Source organism: Micropterus salmoides, unplaced genomic scaffold (genome assembly GCF_014851395.1).
Source record: "Micropterus salmoides isolate LMB-PRFRI ecotype aquatic unplaced genomic scaffold, ASM1485139v1 Ms_hic_scaffold_2, whole genome shotgun sequence".
Taxonomy (NCBI): domain Eukaryota; kingdom Metazoa; phylum Chordata; class Actinopteri; order Centrarchiformes; family Centrarchidae; genus Micropterus; species Micropterus salmoides.
Window position 1 is genome coordinate 10,339,159 of NW_024041150.1, and position 13,880 is coordinate 10,353,038.

The following is a 13,880-nucleotide window of genomic DNA, read 5'->3' on the forward strand; positions in this document are numbered from 1 at the left end:
CACTAAATGGGTACTTAATTGAAAATTAAATATCATGTAAGTATTTAGGTTTTGTGTTACATGTTGTTATGGGATGTTGATGGTGCATGTCTTTGGTGTGGTAAACCCAGGTTCAACTCCCCACTGTGACCCATCCACCAATGTGTCCCTGAGCAAGACACTTAACCCCTAGTTGCTGAGAGGTGTGCGACTTCTGACAAATAGCAATTGTAAGTCGCTTTGGATAAAAGCATCAGCTAAAAATGTAAATTAATAAACGTTGAATGGTTTTCACTTTAGAAATAAGGCTTACAAGCTAACTGAGCTAATTAGATAATGGCCACTAGTTAGCCACAGTTAGCTGACTTACTACGGCAACAAGTAAAGCTATGTGTCCATCAGGGAACTCGTAAATCACAGAGTTGAGGAAGAGCAGCTGGGGACACCAGAGAGAAAACCTGAAAATATTTTCTCCATCAAATATGATTAAGTTTCAGCAAAATCAGTGAATAATGTTGTGCTTTTGTTCAGTAATCAGTGGGGCCCAGTCCCAGAAACACCTTTTTTTCAGCAGCATTATAAAAATTAAGAAAGCTTTTCATTGGACGCTAAATTAAGGCCCACGAGTGCAGGATGATTTATCAACATTTTAAAATCATTGTCCAGGAAATGACACACTCTAAAATGTCTTCAAGAACAGATGGGTCAGATCCTGGCCGAGTGCAAGGCTTAGGCTATAATATAAAACATTTAAACAGTGATTTTGGTGCAATCCATCCATCCATCCATCGTTGTCAAGTTCTGTGTGGTTTTAATTGATTACAGCTCAGCCCAAACTTGAAAACTGCTTTTCTCTCTGAAGAACGCAAAGGACAACTCAATCTTTTCACTTCTTGATTCTTTATTTTCTTTGAGATGGTTTGATAGACCAGTGATGGAATAATATGGTATAGTTTCTTGAATGTGACTTGATAGATCAGTGTGGGGCAGTAGGTATAGGTTGATAACCTTTCAAATGCACAAACCAAAACATGAATTAGTTACAGATAAGTCATGAATCAGTCACACATAAATCACAATACCACTTTCTCACAGAAGTAATAAATAAATGCTATTGAATCTTCAAACCAAACTAAACACGATCCTTAAGTCTAACCTAGGATTTTAACAAGAAAATACCAATCCCGTAATTAAACTCATGCACATGTTACTTCTGTAAAGTTCAACATTCACATAACAAATCCCCATTACTTATTTTAAATTGCAAATTACAATCCAAGCAGAACCTGAACATTTAAAACTCAATATATTCAAACACAGTCAATCATAAATTGTCCTACCAGTTGCGTCTTTGAGTGATCAGGAGCTGTAATCATAGTGTCCTTTTCCAGGAATAAATGAGAGAACCAACCGAACTCTCTACAAACATTTCAATGCCATGCTCTCTCTGTGGGTGCGCAGGCAAATATAGTCCCAAAAGCTACTTCCCCAAAAGTTGGTTCCACCAACTTTTGTTGCATGATTGCCCCCTGCAGTTTGGGAGTGCCCTGAGAGCCCTGGGTGAATCTAGGCTTGGATTGCTCAGTACAACTAAAGCAAAGTAACCATAAATTGACACAACACCTCCCACTTGACCTCCTGGTTCTTCAACCCAAGGAGGTCACACCAGAACTGTGACGTGTCGGATTTAGTTACTCCATTTTTGGTCCTGTTGCTACTGCTGCTCTTCAACTGGAAGTAGGACAACTATCCGTCTGACATCCCTGTGAAGAACTGTTGCAGGTATCTTGGTTGAGTGTTTTTTCATCTTTTTAGTCGGTTTCACAGTTGCGACTGGGTAGCTGGGGAAGGATCGGAGATATACATCCCTCACAATTCCCTTCCTGTCAGTGTTGACGTCAATGACCCTGGCAAGCCTGAACTGACCTCTCAAGGCATTCTGGTCAGCCAACCAGACGACATCTCCAACTGCCACATTCCTGTGAACGGTGTGCCACTTGGTCCGGACAAACAGATTTGGTCCGGCTAACTGACTCCATTTCCTCCAGAATCGGTCAACTTCTGTTTGGATGATTCTCAATCTTCTGTAAGGATAGCCTTTAAAATCAAAGGTCTCTGGATCTCCCCTGTGTCCAGTTCTTCCGAGCAGAAGCGAATTTGGGCTGATGTATTCCACACAGTCCTCCCGGCTCTGAGTCCTGGCATCAATAGGTCGTTCATTTGCAAGGTTGGAAGCCATATAAAGGAAAGTTTGAAACTCACCCCATGTGAAGACTCCATCACCCCCCAGATTGTGCAAAGCTCGCTTTATCATCCGGACAGCAGCCTCAACAGCTCCGTTTCTGTGAGGTGAGTCTGCTGGATGGATCTTCCAGCTCCATTCTGTGCCATGCTTGGAGACTTCATCTTCAAGCTTTGATTTCTCCAGTCGGTCCAGAAACATGTAGAGCTCTTTGAGGGCAGGTCTGGCTCCGACGAAGTTCTTCCCAGGATCCGACCACAATTTCCTCGGATGTCCTCTCAGTGCCGTAAATCTTTGGTAGGCTAGAAGAAAGCCTTCAGCTGACTGGTCACTGACAAGGTCTGTATGCATGGCTCTGGACGCCATACAACAGAAGACGATTCCCCACACTTTGAGTCTCACTTTCTTTCTCACCTCATCCTTCACTTCATAAGGTCCAAATAGGTCCACTGTCGTGTACTCAAATGGATTGGCTGGAGTTATTCGCTCCGATGGAAGGTCACTCATGATCTGTTGGCATCTTCGGGCCTTAAGTCTCCTGCATGTCACACAGTTATCAACAATCTTCTGGACTAGTTTCCGGCCTCTTACTACCCATGCTTTCCTTCTCATCCGGAGGAGTGTGCCTGCAATTTCTTCATGATTTGCCTTATGGGCTTCTTGAGCTAGAAGAGTGGATACCCATGATGTACAAGGCAGGACTGGTACTGCAGTTTTTTCTTCATTAAAGATTTGGAATCTTCCTCCACAGAGCAAAAGTCCAGTGCTTTCCTCCCTGACCACAGCAAGCCTGCTGAGTGTGGTGTCAGGTAAGGCTACCTCCATTTGAGCCGCAAGGAAGAGATCCCTGAGCGCATCCTCACATTCGATGATAGTGAGTGTAGTTCCCTTGACTCTGGACTTAATCTCAAGAGCTGAAGGAATTTCCTTCCTCTTTGGTTTGCTTGTAGTTGAGGTCTTGACCAGCATTTCCTTCCATCTTGTGGCAGCTCTCCACACCCAGCCAATGATTCTTATCAGCTTGGTTAAACTACTGAACCTACTTCTGTCCAGGATTTTCCTCACTGAAGAACCAGAAGGTGGTCTCCTGACTTGGATTTGGTCCCCTCCTTTCCCACTAGGGATGCTTTGCAGATCGTCCTTCTTTTCATTAGAGATTGGGAACCTTGGCATTGTAGTGGTAGGTAGAGCATGTTGTTTTTTTTCCCTCTGTGCTCGGGTCAGTGCTGCTGTAAAACATTTCCTTTGGAGCTTGTTTATACCTTCTTTAGCTTCTGCAGCAACATCTCTGGCTGACTTTGTCGGCCACTCCCCAACAGGTCGTTTCAAAAACTCTGGGCCATTTTGCCACACAGAGTCCTCTTTCAGGTCTTCTGGGGTTGCTCCTCTTGTTGTGAGGTCAGCAACGTTTTGCTCACCTGGAATCCATCTCCAGTCTTCAACTGATGTGGACTTCTGGATCTCTCCCACTCTGTTTGCAAAAAAGGTCTGGTACCCGTAACTGTCCCTTTGGATTGCACCTAGCACAGTTTGACTGTCCAGCAGATGGAACCAACGTTCAACTTGTATCCGACTGTGCCTTTCAATGTATTTTCTGAGTCTCGCAGCAAACACAGCACCACAGACCTCAGCCTTCACTGCTTCTCCCTTTTGGTCAAGCGGTGTGAGCTTGGCTTTGGACTCAACAAGCCGGACCAGGATGCCTTGCTCGGTCTCCCACCTGAAGTATGCAACAGCTCCATAGCTCTGGTCGCTACCATCTGAGAATGTTATTCCCCAGGGTTCTCCAATCCTTCTGACTGGTGTGAGACTTCTATGGAAGGTAATTTGGTTGAGGCGTGTGTATTCCTCAAACAGGTGGATGGCTTCTTCTCTAAGTCTTTCAGACAGAGGTGCGTCCCATGTGTCTCGTGTTAGAGTTTTGCCTCCAGCTTCTTGAAATGCTTTTCTGACCAGAATGGCTCCTTTCTGTTTGGCAGGTGTTGCAAGACCTATTGGGTCATACAAACTAGCTACTTGGCTAAGCAGTTGTTTCTAGTCAATGGGTTTGGAGTTTTTCCTCTCACCTCTTCTTCGACGAGATTTTGGCTCATCCTCATCTTCTTTTTTCTCTTTGAGAAGTTTATCAATGTCATGAGGTACAATTTGTCTGGTTCGACCAGGTAACCAACTCCAAGGGCTTTGTTGTCTCCTTCTCTCATTTGGTTGGGGAGAATGAAGACTTCATCTGACGATGCTGGACGTTCTGATGTAGACGTCTGCCTCCCACTTTGACCTGATCGGAACCACGGCTTAAGGAAGAATCCACCTGCCTTCAGTATTTCTTCGACTTTTTTGGTGGTTCTGTCTAGCTTTCCCAGGTCATTATGTGATGTCAGAATGTCATTTACATAGGAATCCTCCTCAAGGACTCTCCGTTCCTCCTCCAGATGAGTGAACATGGGCAGCCTTGCTGTCTCTCTCATGGCCAGTTGTGCGATGCACCCTGCTGGTCGATCGCCAATGTTGACCCTGGTGATACCATATTCCTCAATTTCTTCATCTCCACTGTTTCTCCAGAGAAATCTATGGAGGTGCATCTCCAGATCTTCAAGCCACACAGAATTGTACATCTTTTTGATGTCGCCGAGGGCAGCATGGACTCCTTTCCTGAACCTTAGTAGCACTGCTCGAATGGGATTAAGTACATCAGGCCCTTTCAGGAGAAGGTCATTCATGCTGATCCCTCTAAACTTCTGGCTGCTGTTCCATACCAGTCGGACAGGTGTCGTTACAGAGTGTGGGTTTGGTGCCACCAAGTGACTGACGTACCATACTGGTCCTTTCCAGTCAGCAATGGTCTCTCTACTGAGTTTCTTTGCTGCTCTCCTTTCCACCATCTCATGGACTTGAGTTGTGTATGCTGTACGCCACTCTGGTTCTTTCTTGAGCTGTTTTTCCGTCCTCAGAAACGTGGCTTCCACTGCGCTTCTGTTGTTGGGCAGGGAACTTGGATTTTCAATCCAGGGGTATTTTGTGTCCCAGTGAGGCTCCTGACTATGCGCATCTGACTTCACATAGCTGAGGCCTCGCCTGATCACCTCAAGCTCTCTCTCTTCACTCAGAGTCATGTCTTTGCCTCCTGGCTGACAGTTACCACACCGGCATCCTTCACATGGGTTCGCAGGCTGCACCAATGCGGTCCCACTTCCACCAATCCAAGAACTCCCTCCCAATAACAGTGGTTTTGGTTTCAGCTCTAGATTCTTGCATCTCAGCAATTTCTTGATACTTCACTGCTGTGATTCTCATTGATCGTGCAAAGTGAGTTTCAGAATTGTGTAGGGCCATACCCAATACTTCACAGAGATCTGGATGTGCTCCGCCAACAGTCTTTCCTAAAGGGCTTTCCCACAGGACAAGATCTCCTACCACCTTTATTCTCTGTGGAGCAAGTCTTCCTTCACGGTGGCTTATGAGAAGTTCAACATTTTCTGGTCTGTGAAGATCTTCCAGGTTGGTTTCGGGGAAGAACTTCTTGAGTTGCTGTGCTTTGATCACTCTGTGAACTTTGGCAATTTCATCCAACCCATAACAGATCAGCTCATGAGCTCTTTCCGTGTCTCTAGGTGTCTTGACTCTTACCTTAAGTAAATATCTTTTGGTTCTTACTTTCATGGCCATACCTCCAACTCCATGGACGACAAGCGTGATCTTTTCACTTTGAAGTTTCAATCTCTTGGCAGCTATATGAGTGATGTAATTGGTATCTGATGCAAGTCAATGAGAGTTCCAATTTTCTGTCCTGCGTTGGTGGTTACTTCAAGAAGCATAAGAATTACTGGTAACTCACATGTGCTTGAGTCCATCACTCCAGGAAGACTTCTCCCTGTGCAGTGTGATTTTGCAGCCATATTGGTGAAGGCTCTCCTGACTTTTTCCGCCATGTCCGGGGTAAGCTCAGACATCAATATCTCTTGTTCCTCTGTGAATGTTTGCCTTCTGGTGCTGGGTCTCCCCACTTTCACAGATTCTTTCCTCTTGAATCCTCCTTTCAGACAAAGAAAGAAATGGTGATCTGAAGAGCTCCCTCTTCTGCAGTCTCTGTTCCTGCATAGGTAAATGTCCGTACATTCATCATCCTCTTTATGACATCTCAGACATCTTCTGCATGCTCCAAGCCTTTCGATAGCTTTCAGCTTCTCACCAGGTTCCAGTTCTTTAAACTGCTTACAAAAGAAGATTTTCTCACGATGCTTCTCCTCTCCACAGACAACACATCCTCCTTTTCTCATAGACTTTGTGGAGGCATACCTCTTCTCCAGGTACGTAGCTCTCTTTTCAGGTCTTTCACTTATACCCAATTGGTCTAGTTTCTCTAGAATGTCCTCTTGTGTCTTTAAGAATGTTAGAAGGATGTCGAAGTGTTTGTCAGGTGTGACTCCATTTCTTGGATTGACCATGAACGCCAGCCAGTCCCTCTTTATATTATCTGGGAGCTTGCTCTCTATGGATCTGATCACAAGGGGATTCTTTATGGCTCCCGTGCTTTCGAGCTCCGTAAGGTCATTCAGGGCCTTTTCCACAGCCTGAATTAGGTCAATTACCTTCCTTGGCTGGTGTGACTTTAAAGGAGGGATCCTCTCTAGGTCCTCAATTATCTCCAAAGCAATCGTTGGCTTGTTTCCATACCTGTTTTGAAGTACTCTCAATATGTCTTCAGCACTGTTGTATGTTGACAAGCCCAGGTCTCTACATATCCTTTCATCCACACTGTCAAGGAGTTGAAACTTCTTCACTTCCACTGATCCACTCGGTTCTCCCTGCTTTTGCAGACTTTCCCAGTCTCTCTTCCATCTATGGAAATTTCTCCTAATCCCAGTGAATTTAGGTAGGCTGGTTGGCTTTATTCTCACCACTGGTTGTGGAACTGCTGTTTGTTGAGGCTGTTGGTCTGGACCTCTTCTTTTCTCTTCTGCAATTTTTTGTGCGGTGAGGAATTCTGCTCTTCTGGCCTCAAGGTTGTTCCCGAATATTCTCAGGTCTTTTAATCTGCCTTTCAGGTCTGCTGTCTGATCATGTGGGATCCATTTTTCCCAGTCTTTCAGGCTTACAGTTGCATCATGGATTAGCTTCCTCGCTCTCTCCAGCTGCAGTTCATAGCCGTCTCTATTGATAGCAGTGATGGGGCTTGCTTGGGCTCTGTCACAGGCTTTTTCCGCTTCTTGGATTGCAAAGTCTACCTCCTCTTTACCATATCTTGACCAGAGGTTGGCTTGGACTGCCTCACGGATGTCCCCCAGTCTCATGTCACACTCTTCCATTGTCTTTTCAAGTTCAGCCTGCTGGTGCTTGTTGAGCTTGACTTCTTCATCCTCCTCAGTTCCTACTTCAGTCAGTAGACCAGCTCCGTAGTCATCATTTGCATCGCTGACATGTCTTGCCAAGGAACTAAGTTTGCTGAACTCCTCTTGAAGTTCACCTTTAATCATCTCATTTGCAGCTTTGCTCAGGTAGTTTGCTTGCTTGGTGAAAGCAGATTTAGCTAAGGTCCGCTCTTGTTTCAGTTGCTTGACTGTCTTCCCAAGAGTTTCCTTTGCCATGGTGAAAAAGTTTCCAGTCAATTCTTCCTTTGCGTTGACAGCTTGACTTCAGGCCTTTTATCCTTATTCTCACTGCCACCCGTGGTTATCAACTGTCAAGTTCTGTGTGTTTTTAATTGATTACAGCTCAGCCCAAACTTGAAAACTGCTTTTCTCTCTGAAGAACGCAAAGGACAACTCAATCTTTTCACTTCTTGATTCTTTATTTTCTTTGAGATGGTTTGATAGACCAGTGATGGAATAATATGGTATAGTTTCTTGAATGTGACTTGATAGATCAGTGTGGGGCAGTAGGTATAGGTTGATAACCTTTCAAATGCACAAACCAAAACATGAATTAGTTACAGATAAGTCATGAATCAGTCACACATAAATCACAATACCACTTTCTCACAGAAGTAATAAATAAATGCTATTGAATCTTCAAACCAAACTAAACACGATCCTTAAGTCTAACCTAGGATTTTAACAAGAAAATACCAATCCCGTAATTAAACTCATGCACATGTTACTTCTGTAAAGTTCAACATTCACATAACAAATCCCCATTACTTATTTTAAATTGGAAATTACAATCCAAGCAGAACCTGAACATTTAAAACTCAATATATTCAAACACAGTCAATCATAAATTGTCCTACCAGTTGCGTCTTTGAGTGATCAGGAGCTGTAATCATAGTGTCCTTTTCCAGGAATAAATGAGAGAACCAACCGAACTCTCTACAAACATTTCAATGCCATGCTCTCTCTGTGGGTGCGCAGGCAAATATAGTCCCAAAAGCTACTTCCCCAAAAGTTGGTTCCACCAACTTTTGTTGCATGATTGCCCCCTGCAGTTTGGGAGTGCCCTGAGAGCCCTGGGTGAATCTAGGCTTGGATTGCTCAGTACAACTAAAGCAAAGTAACCATAAATTGACACAACAATCGTCAACCGCTTATCCTGCGAGAATGCAATATTTATAATTATATATTTATAATTGTATGTTTCTCTAAAAATACACTGAGCAGACAACGCATCTTTGATACTCTCGTCTTTATTTGCATATTTGGTATTGAAGTAATCCAAAAATAACTAAAAGTAATCAGATTACATTATTTTTATTTTGTAGCACTTGGATTAAGTTACTGATAAAATTTTTAACAAGTAATTAGGTTAACAAGGTTAAAGTAATCTTCCCAACCCTGTTCATAATATATAAATATATACTGTAATATAGCCTATATGTCTAAACATAAATGCATATATAAATAATCTAAGATAAAATGAATCATCTCCCCATCTCCCTGTGGTGTGTTTATAGCTAGAGAACGCAACGTAACTTCTACTTTTTATTTATCAACAGAGCCGTGCTGTTGTTTCACAGCTTGTAAACAACTTGGCAGTGTTTGAGAGCGATGTGCTCATGTTTGTTTCTCTCTGTCTGCGGAATCCGGACCTGATGTGGCCCACTCTGCGTTCAGAACTACCAAACTGCTGCGTTTATATAATATAATGTTTACTTCTTTGTTCCTTTCTCTGTGCTGGAGTTCTACTGTATGAATGAGCACTTTAGAGATATAATGATAGTAATTATAATTATATACATATATATGACTGGTCTGGTGGTATATTTTGGAAAAAGGGACGGTTTTAGCTGGTGGTTTTTATTTTATTTTTTTTTAGAAATTACTTATGGATTTGTTTTTTGGGTGCCAAAATTTTTTTCTGTATTATTATTAAAAAAAACAAAATACCACTTAATTTCAGGTTAAAATGCGTTGTATCGTTACTGAGATTGCAACGGGTATATAACATTTTTTTTAGTAATGCGTTATATTACTACGTTACAGCAAAAAGCAATACATTAGTGTGATTGTGTTACTTTTGTAATGTGTTACTCCCCACACTGCCCACATGCATAAGAAACATGCTTAACTCATTCATCTATGTGTATGTATGCGTGTGTGCGGATAAAGTTCTTTGAATTAATTGAATTGAAAAATGCAGATGTGGACCACAAACCTGAGAGATTCAGACAGGAGACATCCCACCAAGGTCACACATGCACATTGCTACTCAAAATGTTACATGCTAAAGAGGTTATCATGCTGAGTAGGTTTATGGCAGTTGGGAGGAAGATGTCTGTGTTTGGGCTTTGCTGCCCAGTCGCGCATTCACATCAAGGATGGCACGTTCAGTAACGGGAGTATTTTCACTTTTCAACTTATACTAGACTTGTCACCCTTAGTAAGAGTTCAGTTTTAATGTTTGAGGTTTAATCTGTCTTGTATGATTAGCTTGTCCTTTTAATGGACAGTCAGAATGTGAAATCTTACATTTTCAGTCAGTAGTAAAAACAAAAGCAGTGCAAATATGTCAGTTCACCTCAACAGATTCAAACGTCAAGCACAATGAGGATGCTTCCCAGGTCTCTGCAGCTTTCTGGGCACCAGGTGTGACAAATGATCCACACTTTGACTATAGGAGAAAAATAAATGTGTAATAAATGAAAAATATGAAGTGAACTATAAAAGTTGGCTCAGTTTTTTACATTGACAATACTTTCTGTTTAGAAATGTTTTTGTGTTTTTGTGACAATGTAATATCAGCTGTCATATGTCAAGTAGGCAAGACAAGTACTTCCAGTTTAAGCTGTGTGTAGCAGACGTGGTAGAGGCTTAATAGATGGCCATGTCCTCAACAAGACCACTGAAAGAAATAAACATGATCTTTCAAATATAGTGCCTTTGTCTCCCAGCTATTTTTAATTTTGTCAGCCATTTTAAAATTTAGTCTTAGTCCTGTGTCTTTTTTAGTTTTTGTCATATTTAGTCCACTGTATACAATTTTTTAAATCAAGTTATAGTTGACTAAAACTCTGGTAATTTTAGTCTGATTTTACCCAAAACATAATCAAAAGTATTTTAGTCTAGTTTTAGTCATTAACCATCATTTAGTGTTTTCTAACTCATTAGCATAATTTTGATTAGCTTTTTGGTCAATCTGCTCAAACCAAAATAGAGATATCTATCATTTAAGTCTTTATTTCACTCATCTCACATATAGATACAATGTTTTGTAAAATCTGAATGTTAGCTTTGTTCTCAATTTTATTGCAAAGGAGACATTAACTCACCTCAATTCCCGGGTGGTTAGCCTTGATATGCGCTTCAAGTTCGTAGTGTTTTTCCAAAAATCTTATAGTCAAAAATAGCGGTGTGGGGAATTAGCAGTGACAGTCTAGCCCAGAGTCAAAGGTGAATATGAATGTTTAAACCTTTGATGACAGGATGAAGAGGCATGAGAAGACAAAAACTCAATGAGAGTGAAGTGCGAGAACGGCAGTCAGGTAAACATGTGTTCTCTCCTCTCCAAGTCTGATGTAGATCACACTTAGCCTAATGTGCAGCTGCAGTGAATCTCTCTGTCTGTCCTGCTAACCAGCTGAGCAGCGCTGCTCTTGTCTGTCATGTCTTGATTGCTTGCCAGACTGTGACTGAACAATGTTGAGTGAAATACAACTATTTATTACGTTTGATAAACGCATACGGGCCAGGTCTTTATAAACTATAGCTCAGAAAGATGAACGGGTGGCGCGTGGAAATGCATTCTTAACGCCTTGATGCCTGAATTTCTTTACAATAAAAAAATGATTTGTCTTTTCATTTGCTTTCAAGCTGATGTTAAATTAAGTGAAGATTGTTAATTTGTCTATAGAACATAGAAAAGATACAGATTCAGGTATGATGTAGGTATGATGCAAATTAGCGACAACAGGCATAAATGAGAAACCAGGGCTTGCAAAAGGTTCCTGGGTACGTATCGAATATGCACAAAGAAGGCATTGGGGGAATTTTACGCGTGATCCATGCACTACTGCAGCTGGGGGCTCTCTGCAGCGCCACCCAACTTTCTAAATTCTTCCCTTTCACTGTTTTTACTTTAAAGTCTCAGCATCTGATATGTTGATGAGGGCCAGTGTCTTATTTTGTTATTGATATTTAACAAATTTTTTGCACTGGTTGGAAGGACAACCTATTCTAAGTTATGTTGTATTGTAATGAAATTCATTATTTAAAAAATAAATGTTTCCCATGAAATGTCCAATTAAGGTTTTAAGCATTATAGTACTGTACTCTAGCCTTGTTCTTCTCTTGACAAATGTTGGGCTGATGTTCACAATTTCACAACTTCTTCCACCACTGGTTAACAATAACAGTTAAGAATATTTTGCAAGCTAAATAGCTATCATCAGATGTTATCTAACAGGAATCTAAGGCTAGTTTATTAATGTTGTGACAAATATCGTTATATTCAAGTAACATCCAAATAAACGACTAAATTCAGGTTAATTGATGTGCTTGAGATTGTTTGTTTGAAATGTATTAAGTTATAACATTAAATGTTGATTCATGGGAAGTTAACTGTTAACGTTAAATCCCAAATTTCTGCAAGTCTTGACAAAACCTAGTGTTTCAAATTACCATATATTAAAACAAGTTGAAGCATTGTTAACCTTGTTTAGTATTATCTCACTCAACAGATAAATTGTTATTTCACATTTAGTTGTAAATTTTCAGGTTAACTTACCTCAAGTGTAACATTAGGCTGATAGCAATGCGGCCACTGGCTACCATTCACCAACCATGCCCCCGGGGGTTTAGCTGACTAGCTACCTCCATACAAGCAACACAGAGTAGCATATAGCCTTAGCTTGTTAGCCATAAGTAAGGTGAAGCTAGACGGGCATGGTTTCAGCAAGCAGGTACCTCAATTCCTTCAAAACAGCTGTCATAATACACTTCCATGCGCAGCCATGAAGCATATCAACACAAAGATAGTATCAGACATTGAATTAGTGGTCAGGTCAAAACAAGCTGATTGACAGGTTGGGCTCGTAAGGAAAAGACAAAGGCAAATATAAAATGTGAAATATTTACGTAAATAAATGTATAAATAAATGTAAACATTAGTGCTGGGCAACGATTAAAATCTTTTGCAATTGCATTGCAAATATTAAACCAAAGGGCATTACCTTTTATCTAGCTTATTAAAACAAGTTACCATCACAGTCCAATTTTCTTGTTTTTTTTCTGAACAGGTATCAGCATCAGGTATCTTTTATCAGGGAGCACCTGCCTCTGAAGTAAGAATGAAACTAATCCAATCGTAATTGGACGTAATGTGACGGCATACCCGGAAGCATAAAAGGACGCACACACACATACAACAGCCTTGCGATGAAGCAAGGTCATCAAGGGGTGTGGCAAGATGACGGACCCCAGGGCCCAATCAGGACGCGAGCACTTGTGCACTGGGCATACTAGGGAGGTGCAGACTATAAAACCTGACAAAGGTGTGCGGGGTAGCCCAACCAGCCGCCTCACAGATCTCCCGGAGGGGCACTCCCAAGTGGAGGGCCCTAGAGGATGCCATGCCCCTAGTAGAATGGGCCCTGACAGCCAATAGTGAGGGCAAACCTTGTAGGCCTAGGAAATAGCCTGAACAATCCAATGACTAATGGTCTGTTTGGACAGAGGGAGCCCCTTCTTAGGTGACCCAAAGCACCCTTACAGTTGGTCCAACCTCCTCCAGGAAGAGGGCCTCTCAAGGTAGACCCTCAAAGCCCTGACAGGGCAGAGCAAATGGAGCTGCTCTTCTTCTGCCGACACATGAGGTGGAGGACGAAACGCCTGCAGGACAGTGGACCGTGCCACGCTCGAAGGCACCTTTAGTACATAGCCAGGCCTCGGATGCAAGACGGCCTTAACTCCGCCGGGGGCAAATTCCAAGCAAGCTGGCGTCACTGCCAGGGCTTGAAGATCCCCCACCCTCTTAGGGGTAATGGCCAAGAGGAACCGTGAGGTTCCTGGGCGAAGCCGACTGGGGGTTCGAATGGAGCCAAGGACAGCCCTTTGAGAACCACCGGCAGGTCCCAGGAGGGAACCCTGGACCGGGTCGTCGGTCTCATCTTCCATGCACCACGGAGAAAACGTATGACCAGTCGGTGCCTCCCCAAAGGCCAGTTGCTCCGCGGTGCATGGAAATCTGCAATGGCTGACCCTAAGCATGGACGGGGAGAGACCCACAGAGAATT

At 42.4% G+C, this 13,880-nt stretch overlaps 1 long non-coding RNA gene across 1 annotated transcript; it reads right to left on the bottom strand.

Annotated features, from left to right (window-relative positions):
• Positions 1 to 860: 860 nt before the first annotated feature.
• LOC119913348 lies at positions 861 to 1,749 on the bottom strand. Its single transcript, XR_005446438.1, has 2 exons — positions 1,320 to 1,749; positions 861 to 987 (listed from the first exon to the last, which is right to left on the bottom strand). It is a non-coding gene; the product is annotated as an uncharacterized LOC119913348 (long non-coding RNA).
• Between the last annotated feature and the right edge of the window lie 12,131 nt (positions 1,750 to 13,880).